Here is a 25,139-nt window from a genome sequence, read left to right on the forward strand (position 1 = left end):
CAAATACAGTCATGTTCTGAGGTCCTGGGGGTTAGGGCTTCAATATATGAATTTTGAAGGACACAATTCAACCTGTGACAAGTAGGATGGAGATCTTAGGGATTCTTTAGCTAAAATTCATCATTTTGGAAATTCTCTACATTGCTCTTTGTGTCTGTAAAAAACTGAAAGCAAACTCAGAATGTACGATATCTTAAAATTTTTCTTCTACACTTAATTTAAGACCTCACATTTCTGTATCATTAAGATCCCAATGTTTTAATGAAAGAAAAAGAAAGTAGAGTATAATTCAGCATCACCTATTTGTCTCCAATTCAGGTACTACAGTATTTACAATAATAAAGAGATAAACAGAAATGTAACATAATAACAAAAATAAGACTTTGTATATTTGTACAAACTGAATTAACTATTTTTCTAAATTCAAGCTGAATGGAAAGTTGAATGTTTGATTTTAGCAGTTATGACATTATCAGGTTAACACTTAAAACACTGAAGGAGGCATTTATCAACACAGACTTCTTAAGATACGCTGATTTGTAAATAGTTTTTCTTTATTGTTTGGTATCTAATCACTAATTAGGTATAGTTCAAACTAGTCCATGTGACCCTGTGTTCCTCTGTTCAGAAACATCGGTAATGCATTTTGGCCAATAGTCTGAAAAAGGAATTGCAAATTAACGTAGTGTACAATCTTGATAATATGAAAAGAGTCCCAAATATTTATTTTTTAAAATGTTAACATTAGAAAAACACAAAACTACAATTATCCTCAGCTCTATTTCTTGAAAATTCTATTGAGGTAACCTCTGCAAGTCACAGCTCCACATTTGCACACAGTTCTGACTCTCTTGGCTGAGCTGTAGTCAATAGAATCTGAAGATATATCTCCACAACCTTCCATTTGGAATCAAGTGAGCTTTTCTCGAACATTTATGGTTCTTGTGGAAAATAATGCTATTCAGGGAAGACAAGTACTGAGGTTATCAAAGAAAACATTAAATACTGGCAGATTTGAGTCACAAGTGTGATTCCCAAAATGAGACACGTTTCCATATTGAGCTGCATTCACTGTGAATTCATCAGATTCATAGTTCATATCAGAGAGATATATGATTCCTAAATTGTCATACAACTGCCTTCATTTGTGATGACCTCGCCAACATATTCCATTACAACACTCATTTTTAAAATCTTCACAGTGATTTTTACACCCTAGCCACAGCCATTGCTAGTTAGAAAGATGCAAACTGAGTGCTGTGTGCCTTTTTGTACAATCCTGTTGTGACAATCAGATCCACATTCATATCTTGAGCTACATTCATAAATAGGGGATTTTAATTTGTTGGTTTTTATTATAAGGCTGCCTCATTCAGCAGGACAACATTTCTCAAGAAAGCAATCTGTGCATAAACAACTGAAGGCAGCTTCATTTACTAAGCTGATTCCAGGAGAGGATTTGCATTCATTAATGTAGTAGAAGTCTGAAGATGGGCCCTCTAAGTCAACAAATGATATTTAACAAGTATCATTCTTTTATGATTTTTTTTCTTCTGTTGAGTTCATCTTGCCATCTCTGCAGAGCTATCCTTTGTTTAGAGTTCTTTAAAATGTATTTAGCAACAGCAAGTTTCAAAGTTTTGTTATTGTTTAGTCATTGCTTTGCCTTTTTCTTTTTAATTAATTAATTTTTTATAACAATTACCCCCTCTCAGACTTAAGACCCTTTATAATCTTATAAAAGACAATGGTCGAAGGTCTCGTGCTCCTCTAGCTGCTTCAAGCTGGACATGGTCATCGTCCTACCTACCCTTTGGTCCAGAAATCTCTAATAAGAGTGGGGGTATGAAGGGGCCAGTCGTCTTCCCACATGGGAAAGGATCTTGCAGACTCCAATTCAGTTGGCTGTACCCTGCTATTTTGCCAAATTCACTTATTATGTCAAGTAACTTTTTAGTGGCATCTGTAGGGTTTTCTATGTACACTATTATGTTGTCTGCAAATAATGACAGTTTTACTTCCTCTTTTCCAATTTGGATGCCTTTTGTTTCTCTTTCTTGTCTGATTGCTGTGGCTAGAAATCTAAGACTATGTTGAATAGGAGTGGGGAGAGTGGACATCCTTGTCTTGTTCCTGACCTCAGGGGGACTGCTTTCAGTTTTTGCCCATTGAGTATGATGTTGGCTTCAGGTTTCTCATATATGGCTTTTATTCTGTTGAGGTATGCTCCCTCTATTTCCATTTTGCTGAGTGTTTTCATGATAAATGGGTGTTGTACTTTATAACATGCTTTTTCTGCATGTATTGATATGTTCACATGGTTTTTGTTTTTCATCTTTTTTTATGTGGTGTATTACACTTATTGATTTGCAAATATTAAACCTTCCTTGCATAGCTGGGACGAATCCCACTTGATCATGGTGTATGATCTTTCTAATGTGTTGTTGCATTCGGTTTGCCAATATTTTGTTGAGGATTTTAGCATCTATCTTCATCAGCAATATTGGCCTATAGTTTTCTTTCTTTGTTGTATCTTGACCTGGTTTTGGAATTAGAGTAATACTGGCTTCATAGAAAGAGTTTAGGAGTCTTCCCTCTTCTTGGATTTTTTGGAATAATTTGAGAAGGATAGGAGTTAGTTCTTTCCTAAATGTTTTACAAAATTCACCTATGAAGCCATCTGGTCCAGGGTTTTTTTGTGCCGGGAGTTTTTTTATTACTGCTTGAATTTCACTAGTTGTTATTGGTCTGCTTTGCCTTCCTTTACCCAAGGTAAGTAATTATTCTTGTCATTGGAGAATTGCTGAAGTAGTAATGGGCACTTGAGATTTTGCAAAGGTTCCCAAGTATTTGTGGAATCTGGCTACCCATTCAATTTTACAAGATAATATTCTTTATCTTCCTTGCATCTCTATCTGGGATAGCATGACATCCACTCCTATGCAGCCAACTCAAGAGAGGGGGGCAGGGCTGAGGGGCTGGAACCTAGAGAGGGTGCTCTCAGAATGCACCTTAATTGAAAGGGACAGTTCAAAACTCTAGAGTATGATATTGACTAAAATGGAAAACTATGCCTATTTTACTCAGGCTTTTAAAATGTTTGTTTGGTGAACAATGTTTATTTGAAAATTTAAAACGTGTCATATATTTAAACAATTTTAAATGGAACTAAAAATATGTGACAAACATAAAACCTGGTATATTATGTTAATTTCTGTTATATATGTACTCTTATATGACTGTAAATATCTGGCATTTTGTTTTTCTGCTACCATTTATGTTTGTTGTAAACACTTTTATTTATATCATATTTTCCACATTTAATAATGATTACAATTTTTCAATCGTTATAGTTTATTTTCTTCTACTATAACTGCGCAATTGACTAAACCATTTTCCCCTCTGCCCCCTCCCTCTCTTTGCTATTATACATGTATACAGTTATAAAGTAAAGCAAGTAATATTTATTAAATGCCTACACTGCAAAGTATAGGGAAATTATACATTTTGCAAATGTTTTTGAAAATAATTTCCAATTTTCTAAGAAAAATTACCAAAGAGCACAAACATTCACATACTCAGATTTATCTGTTGTTAATATTTTGCCCCAATTTAATTCTTACTCTGTCCATACATTTTTATATTTATACATGCAATTTTTCAGAATTATTTAAGAATGAGTTGCATATATCATGGGTTTTATCCCTAGTTTAGAGTATATTTTCCTTAGGGTAAAGATACTATTTTACTTGATTGTGGTATAATCACAAACATCAGTAAATTTAACACTGATACAATTCTTTTATCATCTACTATCCACATTCCAATTTTTCAATGCATCTAGTCATGACCCTCATAGCATTTTTTTCTCCTCCAGTACAGGATCCAGTCTAGGATCTGTATTGCATTTAGATATTATTCTTGTCTCTTTAATTTTAATTGGGGACATTTTTATAACCTCTCTTTTTCTCTTGTAATATTTTAAAAATATTTTTAAAATTGATTTGAGAGAGAGAGAGAGAAACATCTATTTGTTGTTCCACTTATTCATGCATTCATTGGTTACTGCTTGTATGTGCTCTGACAGGGAATTGAACCTGCACCTTTGGCATATTGGGATGACACTCTAATCAACTGAGCTACCTGGCCAGGGCTTTCTTTGATAATATTAACATTTTAAAATAATATAATCCCTTTCTGTTTTTATTACTAGAATGTTCCTTCTTTGGGGTTTGTCTGGATGTTTCCTTATGACTAGATTCAGACAGTACATTCAGGCTATGCAGACAGAATATAGGATGCTGTATTCTTCTCAGACAAACCAAGAAACTCTTGACAGTGAAAGAGGGTGCTTATGTTGAGATAAAGGTTTAAATGTGGATTGTCTTACTGAGATGTATGATGCCTATATTTATGTAAGTGATTATTCCCATTTTATTAGTACTCACAGTGGGAGAAGGTTGGTTAAATCACTTACCAAGGCCAGAATTTAACCTCAGGGCTTTGTGACTGTCACATCAACCCACTTCCCAGCCCCGCCCCAAAGTAGTGTCATTTAACTATATTTAGTGCAACTCTTACATATCTGATCACTCACCAAGTCCTGTGAATTCTGTATCTACACACCTCTTGAATTAATACATTCATTCAGCAACAATTTCTTCCTCATGTATATGATCTTTATTTCTACTGAATAATCCCCACCAGTGGTGTAGTCATTAGGGTTGTTGATAAATATGCCCACTCTCGCTCCTCCCAGGCACATGGAAGAATTGCACTTCCCAGTACCTAAATTAAGGGTGGCTGTGTGATTTTGTTTGGCCAACCCTATGTAATTGAGTGGAAATGTTATAAGCCGGTTCATGCTCTCACTCTTGTCTTATGATGATCAACAATGTTCAAGATGGTGGCTGCCTGCATAGTCTGTATGCTAGAGTAAGGATGACATAGAGCAGAGGCCCCAGCAGAACTTAAATAAGCATGTACCATGAGTAATAAATCAATGCTCATTGTTTTAAACCTCAGAGATTAGGGGAGCCTTTGTTATTGCAGTATAAAGTAGCTTATGTGAGCTGCTTTACCAGCCTGCCTTGTTTTTGTTTTTAATTTTTGAGAGTCAAATAATGCTATAAAGTTTAATTTTATAATTTTATAATAATTTTATTGGTTCTGAAATCCCAGAACCAATAAGTTTTAGCCCTGGGTATTTAACTCTATATTAAATATTAAACATTCTATAATTCTATGCTCTGTACTAAGATAATACTGTTATTTCTTGGTTTACCTCTTATAGACATTATTATCTTTCTGCTATGAAACATGAAGAATGAATCCTTTTACATGTATACCTTTCTCACTACCATTTCCTTTCTCCTAATTATTTATATCACCATTTTTGGTAAATCAATAATTAGTGTTTCATCAACAAAACCATGTCTATGTAGTTTTTGTATTGAGTCAAGCAGAATACTTTGCTTATATTTCATTTCTTCCTCAATTTTTTGTTTTTCCTGGAATTAATAATTGCCTTGTTTTTAGTTTGCTCATTTGTCTAGGGCACTCATCATTCATTTCCTCAAACTTTCTAAGAGAAATATGTAACCTACCTCAATAGTTATTTCTACATGTTAAATTGTCATTTTATGTTTGTTTTAGAGACTTATATTAGAAGAAAGTATTAATATCCAATGGACTCACATATGATAAGATAAATTTCAATAACTGGTATAACTTTAAATATATCCTAGATCCATCACTTTTATTTTATTTTGCAGTTTTGGTGAGTTATGACTGATATATTGTACTGTATAGGTTAAGGTATACAGTATAATAACTTGACTTACATATATTGTGAAACTATTACTATAATAAGTTTAGTTAACATCCATCATCTCATATTGATAGAAAACATTTTTTTACCTCATGATGAGAAATCTTAGGTTCTAATCCCAAAACCAGGTCAAGACACAGCAAAGAAAGAAAACTACAGACCAATATCACTGATGAACACAGATGCTAAAATCCTCAATAAAATTTTGGCAAACAGGATCCAACAATACATCAAAAAGATCATACACCATGATCAAGTAGGATTCATCCCAGGGATGCAAGGATGGTTTAATATTCGCAAATCAATAAATATAATACATCACCTAAACAAAATGAAAGACAAAAATCACATGATCATATCTATAGATGCAGAAAAAGCATTTGATAAAGTACAACACCCATTTATGATGAAAACACTCAGCAAAATGGGAATAGAGGGAGCATACCTTAACATAGTTAAGGCTATATATGAGAAGCCTGAAGCCAACATCATACTCAATGGACAAAAACTGAAAGCATTCCCCCTGAAATCAGGAACTAGACAAGGCTGTCCACTCTCTCCACTTCTATTCAACATAGTGTTGGAAGTCCTAGCCACAGCAATCAGACAAGAAAGAGAAATAAAAGGCATCCAAATTGGGAAAGAAGAAGTAAAACTATCACTATTTGCAGACGACGTGATAGTATACCTAGAAAACCCTATAAACTCCACTAAAAGACTACTTGATATAATAAGTGAATTTGGCAAAATAGCAGGGTACAAAATAAATATACAGAAATCTAAGGCATTTCTGTACACCAACAATAAAATATCAGAAACAGAGGCAAAAAAGGAAATACCATTTACTATAGCAACAAGAAAAATAAAGTACCTAGGAATAAACTTAACCAAAGAGATAGAAGACCTGTACACTGAAAATTATGCAACATTGAAGAAAGAAATTAAGGAAGATACAAATAAATGGAGGCAAATACCATGTTCTTGGATGGGAAGAATCAACATCATCAAAATGGCCATACTACCCAAAGCAATTTACAAATTCAATGCAATCCCTATTAAAATACCAATAACATATTTCACAGACCTAGAACAAATCCTCCAAAAATTCATATGGAACCAAAAAAGACCCCGAATAGCAAAAGCAATCTTGAAACAGAAGAACACAGCAGGAGGAATCATGATTCCAGACATCAAACAATACTACAAAGCCACTGTGATCAGAACAGTCTGGTACTGGCATAAGAACAGACATACAGATCAGTGGAACAGAATTGAAAGCCCAGAAATAAACCCAGGCCTCTATGGTCAACTAATCTTTGATAAAGGAGGAAGGAACATAAAATGGAATGAGAAGAGCCTCTTTAACAAATGGTGCTGGGAGAACTCGACAGGGACGTGCAAAAAAATGAAACTAGACCACCAACTTACACCACACACGAGAATAAACTCAAGCTGGATCAAAGACTTAAATGTAAGCCGTGATACCATAAAAGTCCTAGAGGAAAACATAGGCAGGAAAATTTCAGATATCACATGTAACAATATCTTCACAGATACATCTCCTAAGGCAAGAGAAATAAAGGAAAAAATAAACAAATGGGACTACATCAAACAAAAAGTTTCTGCTCATCAAAAGAAAATATCAGCAAGATGAAAAGGAAACCAACCATATGGGAAAACATATTTGCCAATGATATCACAGACAGGGGACTGATCTCCAAGATATATAAAGAGCTTATACAACTCAACATCAAGAAAACAAACAACCCAATTAAAAAATTGGCAAAGGACCTGAACAAACACTTCTCCAAAGAGGACATACAGAAGGTCCATAGGCACATGAAAAAATGCTCAACATCATTGGCCATCAGAGAGATGCAAGTAAAAACCACAATGAGATACCACCTTACACCTGTCAGAATGGCCATCATCAACAAATCAACAAACAACAAATGCTGGCGAGGATGTGGAGAAACAGGAACCCTACTGCACTGTTGGTGGGCATGCAGACTGGTGCAGCCACTATGGAAAACAGTATGGAATTACCTCAAAAAACTAAAAATGGAACTGCCTTTTGAACCAGCGATTCCACTGCTAGGATTATACCCGAAAAATCCTAAAACCCTAATTCAAAAAAACCTATGCACCCTTATGTTCATAGCAGCACTGTTTACAATAGCTAAGTGCTGGAAACAGCCTAAGTGCCCATCTGTAGATGAGTAGATCAAAAAACTGTGGTACATCTACACAATGGAGTACTATGTAGCAGAAAGAAAGAAGGAACTCTTGCCATTTGCGACAACATGGAACCAGAGAGAATTATGCTTAGTGAAATAAGCCAGGCAAAGAAAGCAAAGTACCATATGATATCACCTAATACAGGAAACTAAAGAGCAACACAAACAAACAAACTAAATAGGCAAAGACTAGAATAGTAGTCAGTAGGGGGGAGGGGGGAGGGAGAGAAGGGGGTAAGTAAGGGAAGGGTCAGGTCAAGGAACGTGTATGAATGACTCATGGACATGGACAACGGGGAGGGATATAATTGTGGGAGAAGGGATGGGCTGGGAGGGGGGAGCAATGGGGGAAAAATGGGACAACTGTAATTGAATAACCAAAAAATAAAATTAAAAAAAAAAAAGAAAAAAGAAAGCCAAGTATGGCTGTTAACAACTTAAAAAAAAAAAAAAGAAAAAGAGAAATCTTAGGTTCTACTCTCCATTCCTTTTGAAAGTGGATAATGCCACAGCAATAGCAACAGGGCTCTTTACCTACCGCCAACTTGTATATGCATCCAAATGCCCAGATTGCCCTCAAAATCAGTTCCTTACCTAAAGAAAGCAGACCACCTTTGATGGAAGTTGATTCCATATATTGAGGCATGGAAAAAAGCAGGTGTGTCTAGTATATCTCATTTCTAGCAAGCAAGGATGTTTTCCAGAGCATTAGAAGCATTGCTTGAAGAACAAAGGAATCAGTAAGTGGGACTTCAACTGTCCACGTTGGAATAACATGCACATAAAATAATTAGAATGAAGATAAGGTTTAATTAAAATAAGTGAAGCCATGGCTAGGTGGCTTGTTTGAAGTGTTGTCTCATATACCAAAATGTCGTGGGTTCGATCTCCAGTTTGGGTGTGTACTGGAGGCAACTGATCAGTGTTTCTCCCTCTTGCTCCCCCCCCCCTCTAAGATGAATAAACATGTCCTCAGGTGAGAATAAGAAAAAAAACGTAGAGCCCATAAAATACTACTTACAATATTAATCAAAAGGCAAGTTACACAAAGTATTCTGAAAATATTTGTAAAACAAAAGGAGAATGATTATAGATGAAGCTTAATATTTATTGATCTTAACAAGAAGGAAAACATTAATGTGTATGGATATTTTGTTTCTTCTCTGAATCTTGTGGAATTGTACAGTGCATGAATGTGTACCTGTTTCTATATCTGTTTCTATCTGTTTAAACAGGAAAAAAGTGAGTCCTGTTCTCTTTAATCTGTTGTAGGAGCTGCTGCGGACACCCATTACATCCCTGAGCACTGACTATTCCCATGCTTGCTGGAAACTCTTCCCACTGCCAGCAGCTGTGTCTCTTCCCCACAGGGCTTCATCTGGCTATTGGAATACATATGGAACCTATTCTGCAGGCCAGAAGTGCCCCTTAGATCAGCCCTCAACCAAAGGGAATGGTAGGGAATCTTCAGCTTCCTTCCCTTGGGTGGAGTGGCTGAGCTGTCTGTTCTAAGCTGTCTCCCAAAGTCTCCACCAGAATTAAACTGCATTTCTCCACCATGGAAACTTGCCTGTTATCACAAACCTTGCTTTGCATATCCCCTCTTCCTCCAACCTCCATACAAGGGCTTCATGGCACCACCTCTCAAATAAACTATTTACCTATTAACTCTTGTCTCAGAGTCTGCATTTTGGGAACCCAAACCAAGTAGAAAAGAAATCCAGCTGTGGATTAGCACTGGTTTCAGGTTTTATGGCCAGTTAAAAAACAGATTTAAAAATATTTCTCGAAGTCACAAACCAGCCAAATGTCCTACAAAGAAGACCTAACTATACCAACTTAGTCTCTTTTCTCTTAGGGAATGAAAATCCTATTAATTATATTAAAATTCTAATACAAAATATTTATGCTCTTAATAACATCAACAGATGGGGACAAAATATCATGATAGCACTATTGTCCTAGTATAGGACAGTATAAATTATACAAATCTGTATTTTATTGGAAAACACTGTTTCAAAAACAAAAACTAAGTGAAAAAGAGAGATTATAAATCCCATGATATAACCAGTAAAACTTTATTATAAGATGGGTCTTAGTCTGATGATCAATGGCTTGATTTGAATTACCTTGGACCACACAACCATGTTCCATGTTCACCCAAAAGCCAAGTAGTAAGCATTTCAAAATCAGTATCTAAATGAGATTTTTTCTCTGAAGTCATTCAGTTTCTGTAGGAAATAATCCCAACTCTGCCTGGGGAATATGTGCCAGGTGACCAGCCTCCTGGGAGTGAAGTGATGAAGGGGCAATGGGGTAGCACTCAGTTCAGCCTTTCCTATGCATCTGCTCCCTTAAGCCCTTGTTCAGTATGGCCTTATCCTGCCCTTGGTTATACCTGGTGACCTTGAATTTAAGATCTCTCTTGTTCAATTTCACCAGGGAATAACTACCAGGATCCCTGTCATGATGGGGGTTGGGTTTAGTTACTGGATTTGCAAGAATGTAGTAGATTAAATTCTAACTCCTTTTTATGCAGACTCTCTGTCCACCCTCTGGAGTTTCAGCTCTACTCTTCATCCACACCTTCATACATCTAGTACATCCAATTCCTAAGCTTTTCTGAGATTCTCTCACATAAATCACTTGTTTTTTTTCCCATTTCTCTCTGTAGGCTCTTAGGTTTCAGCTTTCTCCATTCTGCTAAATCAGTTGCCACTACTCTATTTCTTCTCAGTCTTTCAAAATATGTTGACATATTTTGTGCACTGTGGTTTTTTCTTTTCTTTTTTTTTTTTTTTTGAGAAAATATACTGAGGTGTACTGGAACTGACATCCAAAGGACGACATGGGAAGATGTTGGTGGTGATAATGGCAGCAGATATTAGACCAGTGGTGTCAGACCAGACCTTGGTTCAGCAACCTCAGTACTTGAGTTCTTGTTAGAAAAGAATACAGAGTCAAGACAAAAACTATAAGAGAAAGTTTATTTAGAAAGTCACAGAGGTAGAAGAAGTGAGTGTTAGAAGAAATGGACTCAGGAAACAAGTTACAGAGGTAAAATAAGGGCCTTTGGAGTTTAGGACAGAGGAGGGTAAGGGTAATGCAACAGGTGGAAAAGGAGAGTGAAGGGAAGGGGAAGGGAGAGCACCCGGGTTCTATATCCTAAGGGCTTTTACTGGTGGACATTTTAGGGGCAGCCCCAAGAAAAGATCTCAATAGAATATTTATCAGCTTTCCAGGTGTGTCATTTCAGGATCATGGTCTCCGTTTGTTACCACAGACAGTCAATTGGAGCACTGGGGAGGCTCCCTTATTGGCCAAGATGGTGGCAGGGGAGGTTCTTACACTGAGCACATCAAAATTTAGAAAGATGAACGGGCAGGACCTGAGCATGCCAAAAGCTAGCAAGATAATAAGATAGAAAAAAAGCCTTCCCCTGTGTATCCCCATAAGAATGGCAGGCTTTAGCAGGAAGGGGAGATAGTCTCTGAGACAGGAGTCCACCCTTCTCCCAGGTCATGTGGAACCTGAATTAAACCTCTTAACTTTTGCACCAGCACCTGCCTCACAAGTTTGGTTTTCATTGTAGCAAGCAGCCAAATCTTCATTTTCATGTGTGTTTTGGGAAGGTAACAGGTTTTAAGTGATTCTGCTGGGACAATGTGGACTTTGATAAGCCTGAGAGGGTCCAGGCTCGAGTTGCAGCTGCCCGTGCCAGGCTGACCCCTGGAGAGGGACTGTGGGGACTTTCCAGGAGGTGCTGAGAGCTTTTCTTGGTAAATATCCCTGCACTCCTTCTCAAGGGATCAGTTGCCTGAAATGCTTGGCTGGTGAAAGGAAACAGGTTCCTGGGAGCAGACAGACTCCCAAGACTGGGTAAGTCAAACCAACATGCACACTAGGGGTCTTCTATCCCCACTGCTAGGGTTTTGTGCCACTTGGGCTTTGTGCCATTTGGGCTTCATGCCATTTGAGTCAAGTTAGGGCTGCTTGCATATTGGTTGGCAGGAGATAAGACTCTAAGATGTGCTTGTGAGTACTCTTTTGGAATAAGGAAATTATGGATTCAAGTTCTGTTTATATGTTCCCACTTTGTCTGGGGTCTTGCTATGGTTATGGTTTGCGGTTTGTACTTTTGTGCCATCAGGGATTGTTCTGTTTTGAATACTGAAGGGAGCTCACTGGGCTGAACTCTGTCAGAGTGGTCCATTGGTACAGCTATGATCCAATGACTAAAAAGGAATTGGTTTTCTGCTGTAACACTGCTTGGCCTGTGTATATTTTAGACTAATAGGAAAAATGACCCTTAAATGATTTCCTAAATTACTACCCCATCACACAATTGAAATTGTTTTGCCAATGGTCAGTGAAATGGGTCAAAATCCCTTATGCCCAGGCATTTATGTCTTTACACAATAAGAATTTTGCAAAGAAAGGGGACAACTTAATGATGCAGAGAAGAGAATTGGTTTCAAAACTCCTCCCTGATAATAAGACACAAGAAGAAAAGGAAAATGAGGAAGTGAGTCTCTTTAATGTCCTGAACCTGCAGCTCCCAGGATTAGCATCAGAAAGATTTCCCCCATCATCACCCTCACTGCTAGATGCCCCTGAAATAGGACCCAAAGGGATGACAACCTTACCTCTGTTTGATAAAGGAATGGTCTCCTCAAAGACCCAGCAAGGCACCCAATTTGCCCAGGGAGCATCTCTATCTGGAGAAGGACAATTTCCTTTGGGGCAATACTTTAGAGGCCAGTCCACTGGCTACTTTTGGGCCTATAACCCATTTTCAGCTTTATACTTACAGAACTGGAAGAATTCCCTCATATAGGAAGAATGCTCAGAAAATGGCAGATTTTATCCCCTCCACTTTTGCCATTTACTATCCAAACTGGGCAGAAGTAGAGGCTCTCCTTAACATCCTGCTAATGGCAGATGAAAATCAGCTAGTTATAAGTAAGGCTAAGGAAGGGGCTCATTGCTTCCATCAAGAGAATCCCAACAGGACCCCCAAACTAGCTGGGGCAATGCCCTTGACCAAGCACAACTGGGACGCAAATAGCAGGGACCTTGCCTCTCTAGAACATTACAAAAGTTGCATATTGAAAGAACTTATGAAAGGGGTGTCTAAACACAAGAGCCTGAATATGACATGTGGAGGAAAGGTTACACTGGTGGCAAGGTCCTTGTTTTCCCAGTTTTGTCCTTTTCTAGGCACCTAGGGCCTTCTGTCCTGGTGACCTACTGTCCTGGGCTTTGCTCACATTTATCTAACTGCATACCACAAAGAAACAAAAGAAAAAGGCCAACAACTACAGAAATAGAGTTTATTAAGGGAACTTATAGACAGAAGCAGAGTCTTGGTCAGCAGCAAGACAGTGAATATCCATAAAACAAACTATATGAGGTTTCAGGAACATAAGTGGCAAGGTCTTGTTAATAGCTATATATTGCAAAACAGTAAACAACTTAATGGGGCTGCTTTTCTATGTAAGAACTTCTTTTTTTTTTTTTTTCCAGGTAATATGGGCCCTCTACTCTCAAGAGAGGATATCTTGCTTCTTAAAATGGAGTTGGTCACATTAAGCACTAAAACCCATTTTGCCTAACATCGTTTCTTCCTTATTTTTGTGGAGTTTCATTCTAAAAAGAAATGTGTTGCTACCATTTTTTTTGGTGGGATTGTCAACATAAGAGACACTTAAACCTGTAGAGAATTTTTATGAGTTTACCTGAGCCAAACTGATGACAATTGCTGGGAAGCAAAATCTCAACAGATTGAGAAAATGCTCCAGAGAATGCCAGTTTTGCACCTTATTTTATATATTACAATCAGGAGGAGGCATAAGGGGTTACATGAAATCCATTGGTGATAGATTAGAGAGGCAGGAGAAAACAAAGTGGGGAAATCTTTGGGATTGGATAAAAAGTAAAATAGATAGACCCATACTTCTTTTACATTTGTGGGCATAGAATAGTTAGCAGTTAACAATTACTACAATAACAAGGAGTTTTCTGGTCTCTTCTCTGGTAGAGTGAGGGGTCCATAAAAAAGAAAAGAACCCTGAAATTCAAAAGTATGTCATCCTAGATACAAAAAGACAATAGACAGGCTCAGTTAAGGTAAAGACTGACCTTTGTCAGGGAAGATATTGGCCTAGGGCATGAATACCTGCCACAACTTACTTTTAGTTAGAAAGTTTTAATTTCACACTGTCCTATGTGGTTACTTTAGGTCTCTGAATTTCTAAGGCCCACCATGCAGGCCTGCCCTGAGCTTAGGTTTCATATGTAGCCCACCTTTCATCCATAAGGTTTAGGGGAAGGAGTAGATATAATGCCCCTGCTCAATCCATTACAACTAATAGGAAGCTCAGCCATCTCTCAAACTTTCCTTTTGGGGTCCCTACTTGGCATGCACACCTAAACTCAGCTTCACCACTTTCTGAGAGCACATAGCTGATTCCACTGCACTTCACACCAGGTGCTCTCTCACCCTGCAAATTTTATGCTGTTGTGTCTAGAATTCTAACTTCTTTACCAACCCACACACTAATCACTGAGGCTTCCTTAATACAAACCTCAGGATTTTGTAAAGATCTCTGTTTCAGAACTTATCTTAGATTTTTTTGTGTTGTTGATGCATGTGAGGTCACTCACTTTATATCCGGGGTGGAGTGTAGGAAAACTCACTGTAGATGCAGTATGGCTCCAACAGCAAAGGCGTCAGGAAATATTGGACTCTGTTTAATGTGCTGTGGCTGCCTAACTCTCTGGAGCCTCAGGCTTGGCTGACCACCCAGAAAACTGGAACAGCGCCCAAAGATAAATGTCGTGCCCCCAGGGAGGAGGTTAGTGAGTGCATAGAGTGTGAAAACTGCCTGATGTTATCTGTTAACTTAGGAATGCGTTGTTCTTTCTGGTGGTCTATGTGACTACCCATTGTATGGTTTTACTAGTAACCTGTATAAAAAGAGAACCTGTCCTGGGAGGGGGTGTGGATTTTTTTCTGGTCCACTACCATTCAGAGCAGCTGCTTTGCTCATGTATGTAAGTTTCTCCTATTAAAGCTCTTAAGACTTTGAATAAGACTATGTGTCAGTTCTTCAGAACCGAACCTGAGCTAGACTTTTGGGATTCTCCCCAACAATTAGCTAGGGGCAAAATGGGGAAAAATGGGCTCTGCTGGGGGAAATCCTAGGTTGACCAAGTGCCCATGCTTTGGGCCAGCCGGCACAAGCACGGGAGACTTGGAAGCCTGTGTGTGAATATGGAGACACTCCAAAAACACCTGCTGGAATAGCAGGGTTATGGGAGAGGCTGTGGGTAGACAGCTAGTAAATCAAGTGGCCCAGACTGTTGTAGGCTGAGAAGAAACTGAGAGAGCCAGAAGATGGACTGATATTTGGGCAACTGGCAAGAAGGATGGGAAGTGTGGAGAGATTTAACGAAAGTGGGTGCACCATCAGAGAAAATTGACAGACAGCCAAATGCTGTTTTGGTACAACGGTGACAGAAACTAAAGCCTGATCAGTAATTTCAGAAGCTGCCACCTAAGAAGGGACCTCACATGGACAGGAACCAGGTGGCACCATCTGCTTCTCTGTCTGCTCCACCTTCATAAAAGGAGCTTGAGCAGCTAGACTATGAAAATGGGCAACCTCCCTTGGTAAGGATGGTACAGGGGACTGGAGGCCCCATGTAGAGCTTATCATCCATTGGATGTCACTAAATAAACAACAAGTCTTAGCTCTAGTAGATACTAGAGCCAAATTCACATTGATTTAAGATAATATGTATAAATTTATGGGCCATATTACTGTTATAGATGGCTATGGGAGTAGTTCTGTAAAGGTAAAGCAAGTTCGCTCTGTATGCAGATTGGTCATTTGCCCCTGAGGTCCCATCAGGTGTTCATTTTACTCCTGCCTGAATATATATTGGGCATGGATATCTTAGCTTGATTAGGTCAAATATCCACAACAATAGGAGGCTTCTGTTTGCAGATATGAGCAATCAAAGCCAAGCTCAGGGAAAATGGACCTCTGTGGAGCTCTCCGTGCTGCAGTTGCTTATATCATTCAATTATGTATTGAATGAAGTTAGTGAGCCTCTGGGAACATATCAGTATGTATTAAATCTTGCTAACACCCTCTTCAGTATTCCCATGGACTTGCAAAGCCAAGACCAGTTTGCCTTCTGCTGGAATGGAGAACACTGGATGTTTTGGGTGTTACTGCAAGGCTACCTGCATTACCCCACCATCTGCTATGGCCTAGTAGCAAAAGATATACATATGTGGAAAGGTGCAGAGGGGTAGTATTACATATTATACTGATGACATTATGCTAACTGGTAATGATCTTGCTATTATACATTAAGTGTCAGAGAGTCTACTGGAGCACCCAGAAGGCTGGGTGCTCCAGTAGACCATAAACTGCAACAAGGTGCAAGGGCTTGGTCCTCTGTCTAACTCTTGGGAGTTATCTGGTCTGGTAAGACAGAAGTCATTCCAGCTGCTGTACTGAATAAGATTCAAAATTATCCTATGTCAGAATCAGTTAGGCAACTGCAGACTCCCTTGGAATTGCTTCGATATTGGAGGCCTTTTATTCCCTATCTAGCACAGCTATTGCATCCCTTGTATAGATTAGTAAAGGAGCAGTTGGGGATTGAAGACAAGAGCACACTGATGACTTTACCAGTGCAAAAGTGGCAGTAAAACAAACTCAAGAATTAGGGGTAGTGGATGCAACCATCCGCTGTGAATTTAATGTTTCTGCCTATCCAGAGGCCGTTGGGTGGGGCTTATGGCAAAAGCAGGATGGGAGGAAGATGCCCCTAGGTCTCTGGTCCCAATTATGGAAGGGAACTGAACAGATAGTTCTATGGAGAAGCAATTGCTGGCGGTGTACCTTACTCTACAGCATGTAGAGAGTATCACAAAAGCCTTGCCAGAGACACTAAGGACACAACACCCCATTGCTGGATGGATCTGGGAATTTGCTACACCCCAATTGGAGGTGGTCAGTTCACCACCCTGTACAAGTGGTATGTCTACCTGCAGCAACAATTTGCTCTATCAACTAGTCTACTTAGTGCTGAGCTGCATGCCATCTTGGGTTCAGTCATATATATTAGTGAAATGCTAGTGGACACTGACATGGGTTTGTGGACACACCAACCATTAGAGTTACGTATTAAAGAAGGTCAGTCATGCCCTGACCGCTGTGGCTCAATTGGTTAGAGCATTGTCCATGGCTGAAGGGTTAGGGGTTCTATTCCTGGTTGGGGCACATACCTAGGTTGTGGGTTTGATCCCTGGTCTGTGCGTGTATGGTCCCCAGTCTGGGTGTGAGGCAGCTGATTAGTGTTTCTTTCTCAGATAGATATTTCTTTCTCTCTTCCTTCCTCACACCCTTCCTCTCTCTCTAAAAGCAATGAAAAAATGTCCTTGGGTGAGGATAAAAAAAAAAAAAGAAGTTCAGTCACTAATCCCTGTGACTGCCTAGTACACTGATGGGTCCACTAAGGGCAATACACCCCACTGGACGGCAGTGGCCATACAGCCAAATAAAGACATTATATGGTTAGATGAAGGAGGCCAGCAGAGCAGTCAATGGGCAGAGTTGCCAGTGGCTTGGATGGTACTGATGCATGAATCAAGCCCTGACAGTTGGGCTGTTTACAAAGGCCTAACTTTGTAAATGTAACAACTGAAAAACAACAACTAGGAAGTTTAGCACCTTCCCCTAGAGCAGCAGTTCTCAACCTGTGGGCTGTGACCCCTTTGGGGGTCGAATGACTCTTTCACAGGGGTTGCCTAAGACCATCGGAAAACACATATATAATTACATATTGTTTTTGTGATTAATCACTATGCTTTAGTTATGGTTGGCGGTTACCACAACATGAGGTACTGTATTAAAGGGTTACAGCATTAGGAAGGTTGAGAACCACTTTCCTAGAGGAAGCTGAAATGTGGAATGAAATTTGGGAAGGGATAAGAGGCTTGAAGGTCACAGTGTACAATGCACTGGCCCACAGTATTATGTCGCCTCTGGAGAATCAGAAAGTGGATCAGTTGGCCCAAGTCCAACACATAGAGGAAAGCAATGGTGCTCAAGAAGTGACCTGCTGGCTACATAGAAAGACTGGGCACAAGGGGGTACATACCATTTGGGAAATTGCCAAACAGATGGTCATGAAACTCCCCATGTCCATATTAAGGAAACATGCCAGGAGTTACCGCTTGTTCTCTTGAATGTGAGACAATTACTATGGCATATTGGACAGATAATGAGAGCAGAAGCACCATCCATGAGATGGCACTTGGTTTACATTGGAACCTTGCTATTGTCTCAGGACAGCAGCTATGCTCCCATTAGACAAAACAGTGACTAAGGGCACCCCCTTTATGATGATTTGGAATATTATCATTCCTCCCTTCGTGTTAGTGCCCCCAGTCCCCTGTCTCCTGGCTAGAAACTTGATGTGGTATTGCAAACCAGGGTAGAAACCACTCCCAGGCATGGTTCTTAGTACAGATGATGAAGTAGCCTGTATTTTGCCTGAAACTTACAATTTATTATTGTTAGTGCCTGTAACTTCTTTGTCCTTCTGGCCATAGCATGCAAGGTAACCTATTTGCCATCTGGGCTCAGGTTGGCGGCACTCCAAAATGAGAGAGACTGCTGGGTCTGCAGAGAAATGCCCTCTTCTTCTGCTGATGAACTCCCATGGAAGATCCATCCTGCTCACCTTACTTCCTGGTGTGGGCTTGCTAGCTGGAGACTTGGAGACTCACAGTGGTCACTGCAGATTTCCCTCTGTCCTGTTATGTAAACACTGCTTTTTTTTTTTTTTTCCTCTTTCATGGAATAAGACTTTTAGTACTATAATCTATTCCCTTGTGTGGGTGGCTATCCTCCATTACCATAGTTCTTGCCCATCTTCCCTCCTACTGCCTTACTACTTATGATGGGAGTCACTTTATAGGTGCTTTTGCCCCTGTTGATTGCCTAATTAATATAGCCTTAAATGACACTCAGTGACTTCAATGCCAAACACCTAATAGAACTGGACCCTTATTAGTGCTTGCAGGGTGGCTGTGGACATGGGCACTTAGGGTTGGCCTTACCGGCTGTCCAACTGAACAGACACATGTAAGCTAGGATGGCCGTGTACTTGTCCAGTTACATCTGGAAGACTCTGGACACACCCTCAGCTAATTTGCCTGCCATGGATGCCCATTGGAGGGGAAACAAGCATGAGACACGGTGTATGTATCCTTTATCATTTTTCTCCCCACCTATAGCCACTGTTAGCCTATAATGGCAAATCACTGCATTAGCTAATCATACTGCCAATTCCTTAACAGTTATAAATAAGTACACCACAACTCTCTTAGATCAAGAAACTGTGCATGGCTTTAGATATACTTAGTGCTGCCCAGAAAGAAACTTGCACTCTTATTCGTAATGATTGTTGTGTATCTATTCCTGATAATTGTTATAATATGTCCCTTGCTCTGACCCAAATAACTAATCAAATCTCTACAATTCAGCAGTTAGGAATTAATCCTCTGTCCACTTGGTTTTAATCTTTATTATTGCCTTGGAAGAGGAGTCTATTAGGCATTATTATTGTTTGTTTGTTAATTATGCGGGCATCTGTGGAGTATACTGCTGTTGTGCCTTCAGTTTCCAATCCATTATGGTGCGAAGGGTCTGAGGGAATTTGTGAAAGATTGACACATGAAATGAAAGGACCCATATTACATCTAGGTGGAGTCTAAGGTAATTCACTTTAGATGAAATATGGTTACATCAGCAAAGGTGTCTGGGAAATATTGGACTGTTCAATGCTCTGTGACTGTTTAAGTCTCTGTGACTACTTAACTCTCTGTAGCCTCAGGCTTGCCTGACTACCCAGAAAACTGGAATGGCACCCAAAGAGAAATGTCATGCCCCCAGGAAGAAGGTTAGTGAACGTGCAGAGTGTGATAACTGACTGATGTTATCTGTTAACTTAGGAATGCATTGTTCTCTCTGGTGATCTATATAAATCCTCATTGTGTGGCTTTACCATTAACCCCTATAAAAAGGGATACTGTCCTGGGAGAGAGTATGGATTTTCTTCTGGCCCACCACCACTGGGAACAGCTGCTTTGCCCATGTATGTGAATTTCTTCTATTAAAGCTCTTAATTTGAATAAGGCTATGTGCCAATTTTTCAGAATCGATTCTGAGTTTAGAATTTTGGGGCTCTCCCCAAACAAAGTTAAAAAAAGATTTTCTATGGAAAGTAACCTCACAGGGCGACCTGATCATAAATTCCTAACTGGGCAGGTCATGGTGGGTAGTCATTACCCAGGTCTGTCCATTGTTATTGTGCATATAGATTAACACATCTTTGAAATACCAGAAGAAATGTCCCTCCAAGGGGTTATTAACCCTCAAGAAAGCACACAATTTTAAAAATTATCCTGTAATCCAATCCCTGCCTGACTTTCTCCAATCTTATTTATGTTCGCTCATTCATAAACTTCAAATGCATAAAAGAAGCTGGAAAACTCTATTTTTCAAGAACATTTGAGATCTTGCCCCCTGGCATATGTAATCAGTTTTGCTCAAATAAACTCTTGTAAAAATTCTCTACAGGTGTATACGTTTCTTGTATTAACAGTGTCTTCATTAGTTGGGTAGGAATTTGTCTCCTGCACCTTGAGGGTTGGGACCTGACCTTGTTCAATATTGATCTTTCTAAGAATATGCTTTGTGAGTAGATATTTTCTAAGTTTTTATACTATAGAATAAATTGAAATTACATTTATTCCTTTGTTATATTTCTGGGATACAGTTTTCTCAAATGGGATTATTATGTGTGGTAGACTGAATTTCTAGACCCCATTCTTCACTCCAGTGTAAGAGAGTTACACACTCACAGCCTTACCATTTCTGTTGCCTGCCTCCTTGCCTTGGCTGAGGCCATGTGATTTTCTTTGACAAATGAGATGTTGAAATGAGTTTGTGTGGAGAGGCATGCTCTTGTCCTTTTGTCACTGGTGGTTCTAGAGGAATGAGAGACATTTAGAGCAGAGCTACTCCAGCTAATCATAAGACCTGCAGCTTAAAGAACAGCTACCCAGCTGGCCTGCAGACCTGGGACTGTAGCAATACATACTTTTGTGTGCCACTTAGTTTTGGGGTCAGTTTGTCCTGTAGTGATATCTGACTGATACATGATGTCATAAGGAATGAATGATTTTACAACCCTTGTTCTATGTTGGTTTGCTCTCTAGGAAACCTACAACCACTTTACCATGCCATCAACATGGTATATGTATACTTGCATATATACTGACAAGGGTCTCCTTTATTTCATCACCAAATTTATTTTTAAATGGCTAAAGAAAATAATAACCACACTGCCAACACAACTTAGACATTACATAGCTTCAATTCAGACTGAATTTATTACGTTACAGTCTTTTTGGAGCAATAATAAACCCAATGGAGATCTGTGTAATTTTCTTGATCTTTGGTAACCATGAGTTTATACTATAATTATGTACAGTGCATATAGCTGTTAATCATATAGTACTACTAATCCTTATTTTTATAAAAATAGCCTTGGTAATACTTTTTTAAATTGGAGATATGACAAAATATTTATATTTAGTAACATTTTAATTAAATGCTACTATTTTTTTCAGCACCTACAATTTACTTTTAAATTTGTGAAAGTCTAGCTTTATTTTCATAATACAAATTAAAATAAAATATAGTGGCCAAAATATGTCATATCTTTGAGAGTATGACAATTTATATAATCTTAGGCTATAAGGATTTTTCTCTTTAGTTCAAATAATGTATTATGAAAATGTCTTGATGGAGCTCTAGTTGTTTCTCCCACTCCAGGAATGATATCAGAATCCAGAAAAGCAAGGGTGACACTGAAGCAGGATAGTGAGAAGCTAGGGAAATTTCTTGGCAAGTGAAATAAGGGAAATTGAGACAAAAATAATTAAACAAGGCCAAAAAATTTGAGCAACTTACAGACAGCTAAAATCACAAACTTTTATCTTCTCTAACCAAGGCCACTTAGGAGCAAATGGTTTACACATTCCAGACCATCACAGGGCAGACCAGCCTCAGTCCCTGTCCATCTTAAATGATGTTTTTTTAAAATAAAACCAACTGGAAAAATAACTCTGATCCCTCTATACACACATTTTGATGAATCAACATATTGAAGGTCACAACTGAAAAGGTAATAAATATTCTGTTAAGGCCCTCCACTGAGACCTCTCCTAGGATTCTGGCCAGCCAAAGAAAGATAAAAAGCCTCAAGACAAAGAATCCAGTGTGCTTTCACTGGAACATGGGCATGCCTTGTATGTATCTCTGCCTATTTTCTCCTAAACTCTGAGGGATCCCTTGAGACTTGCAGCCAGAGGAGCACTGAGCAGTGGAAGCTCATTCAGGCTTACCTCCTGAACTTGTCTCCAAGTCCCCCTTTTCTCTGTCTTTCTCCTGTTGCTTCTTCTACCTTAAGCCTTTCTTTGTTTCACTGTCCCCAGCTTTAATAAACATACTCTCAAAATCACTGGGACTCATATTGTGAAATCTTTCCTACACAAAGTCGAGAACCCACACACCACTGGCAAGATTAAGACAGACCCTATAGGGAACCAGTCCGCGTGGCAGTGGCGAATGTAGCTCAGCCCTGGTCCAGAAAACTGACAGGTGCGAGGCGGCACACAGGATCCAGGCCCACAGATCGGCTTTCCTCTGGGAATCAGGCCTGCATTGTATCTAGGCTGCTTTAAAGCTTGCTTTTGCTAAAACTCTCTTACCCTAAGGTTGAGAACAACAGATGTTCAGCATATAACCTTGAAGTAACTTCCTAGGGTTTATTCTGAGCTGTTTCAAGGACAGGATGTGGCCAGCTTGCCCATCCTTATCATCCCCCTGCATGCACAACATTCTCTTCTTTTCTATCTGTAAGCTATAACCATTTAAAATCATTTTAGTATGACAATTTATGACTCTCTTAGATGTAATTTCCCAAGAACGGTAATAAAAAGCCTCTATAGGCAAGGGTCAAGGCGCTCTCTCACCTAGAGGGTGGCCATTCTGTCTCTTTTCTCCATGGGATTAACTGAGTCCATGTCCATTTGTTTTCCCCTCATCCACAATGCCGTAGACCCCGCTGGTCAGCGTCTGCAACATCTGGTGCCCAAACAGGGACTTGAAGAGGCTATGAGCCATCATTGTGGACAACACACCAACTTGTTTGGAGTGTGCGCATCAGTCCAAGTAAAGGTAGATGACACCGAGTGCTTTTTGGTAATGTCGTAGCGTGTGCTGAATATAAGAGAAACAAGAATCTCTTCTTTCAGGCCACCTCTTGTGATCCTTTCAGCTTGCGCCTTTTCCCTCCATCCACTCTCATAAAGAAAGCGCATAGTTAATGAGTGTTTCAGTCTTGACCAGACTCCAAAGGTCACTTTCAGGAAGCAATTATTGTCAGTAATAGGATTTTTATGAGAGTGTTTGGCACTTGCCAAGCTCCAAAGATAAAAGGCACTTCCTCCCCTCAGGTATTCCCACGTGAGTGGGGACCTTGTGTGGGTGTCTGGGATTAATTCCTGAGATGTGAAGGGGCCTTACAGGGACCTCCAAACCAATTTAATATAATTTCTGGCTCATCTAGGGAGGTACCATATAAAGATTGGACATCTAAGTGCTGTGAGCCTCCCCACCCCCAGTTTTAGATTCTTGGGGGAGAAGCCAAGACCCATAAGCAGGGTTAGGGTACCCGGAGTCTCCAGCAGCCCTCCCTGACCATGTTATACCAACAGCCCATCTTTGACCCACCACACAGTTTTCCCCAGCAGTTAGCTAGTTAAAATTCAGCAGGAGCAGCCGAGATCGAGAAGATGCAAACTGAAAGCAAAATAGACCTTCTTGCCAGACAAGAATGGGCTCCTGTTTATCCAAGGAGCAGGAAGTTTACTTCGTGTGCTATAACAGATTCTCCAAGGAGCAGGATGTATGGTAAAGGAAGAGCATCTCATTCAGCTTTTGCAAATTATAAAGGAATACTACCCTGCTGTTCCTGACAAAGGAATTCCAGATAGTGAAGTTGGGGAAAAGGCAGGTGACAAGGTAAAATCTCTACAGTATAGTATTGTTTCTATTAAAGTTCATCTGATTAATTTACTGCATACTGCTGTAGCTCATAGTGCTGTGGTCTCAGAAAAACAAAGGAAAAGTAAAAAAAATAACTCAGGTTTAGAAGGCGCTGCAGCTGTGATGGAAGTAGGAGAGGGGGATGGAGAAGGGGACATGCGGAAATTTGCAATCCCTGCCAAACCAATTAGGTTCACTGGCCCCTTCCGCCTGGGACCTGGAAGGCCACAATAGCTCTTGCCACCTCCGATGGCTAACACAGGTCCACCTACTCCTGCCTGACCTAAACCTTGACAATGGCTTTAAAACTAAGGTTTTGTCTAATAAAATAATTATATAATGTGGTATATTATTCAAATACTCAACTAATGTTCAAAAATTCATGTCTCTTAATGCTAAGAACTAATTTTTGTCAGCCTATATTAATATTATATACTTTTTAATACCACTTTAAATAAATAGTCAAATATCATTTCATAATATATATTCCTTGGTTGACAGAATTTCCAAGATTTAAAACTTAAAAGACTTCCTTGGGGTATTTTAAAGAGCCCTTAAAATATCTCAAGAATTTATTATTTTCTTCTTACCAAAAAGAAGAAAACTCTAGACCAATCAGGCTTAATACATTTTGAAATAATTGGAAAGCTTTGTCAGATAAGGAAATTTGATAAAAATCTCCAAAAGTTTACAAAGTTCTAATTATTTATAATTCTAATAATTATTTTAGAATGTTATATTGCAAAATTACATATATTACAAAACACCTAATCATATAAGTCTTTAAAACAATAACTAAACTCTAAACCTAAAAACAATTGGCTAATACCTTTGCTCATTTACAGCAATCTATAGCCCAGGCAGGCT

General features: G+C 39.2%; 1 pseudogene; it reads right to left on the minus strand.

Annotated features, from left to right (window-relative positions):
* Positions 1-778: 778 nt before the first annotated feature.
* On the minus strand, positions 779-23,545 carry LOC150003159 (histone-lysine N-methyltransferase SUV39H2-like; annotated as a pseudogene).
* Between the last annotated feature and the right edge of the window lie 1,594 nt (positions 23,546-25,139).

The sequence above is a fragment of the Furipterus horrens genome, unplaced genomic scaffold (assembly GCF_987537825.1).
Source record: "Furipterus horrens unplaced genomic scaffold, mFurHor1.1.pri manual_scaffold_8, whole genome shotgun sequence".
Classification (NCBI taxonomy): Eukaryota; Metazoa; Chordata; class Mammalia; order Chiroptera; family Furipteridae; genus Furipterus; species Furipterus horrens.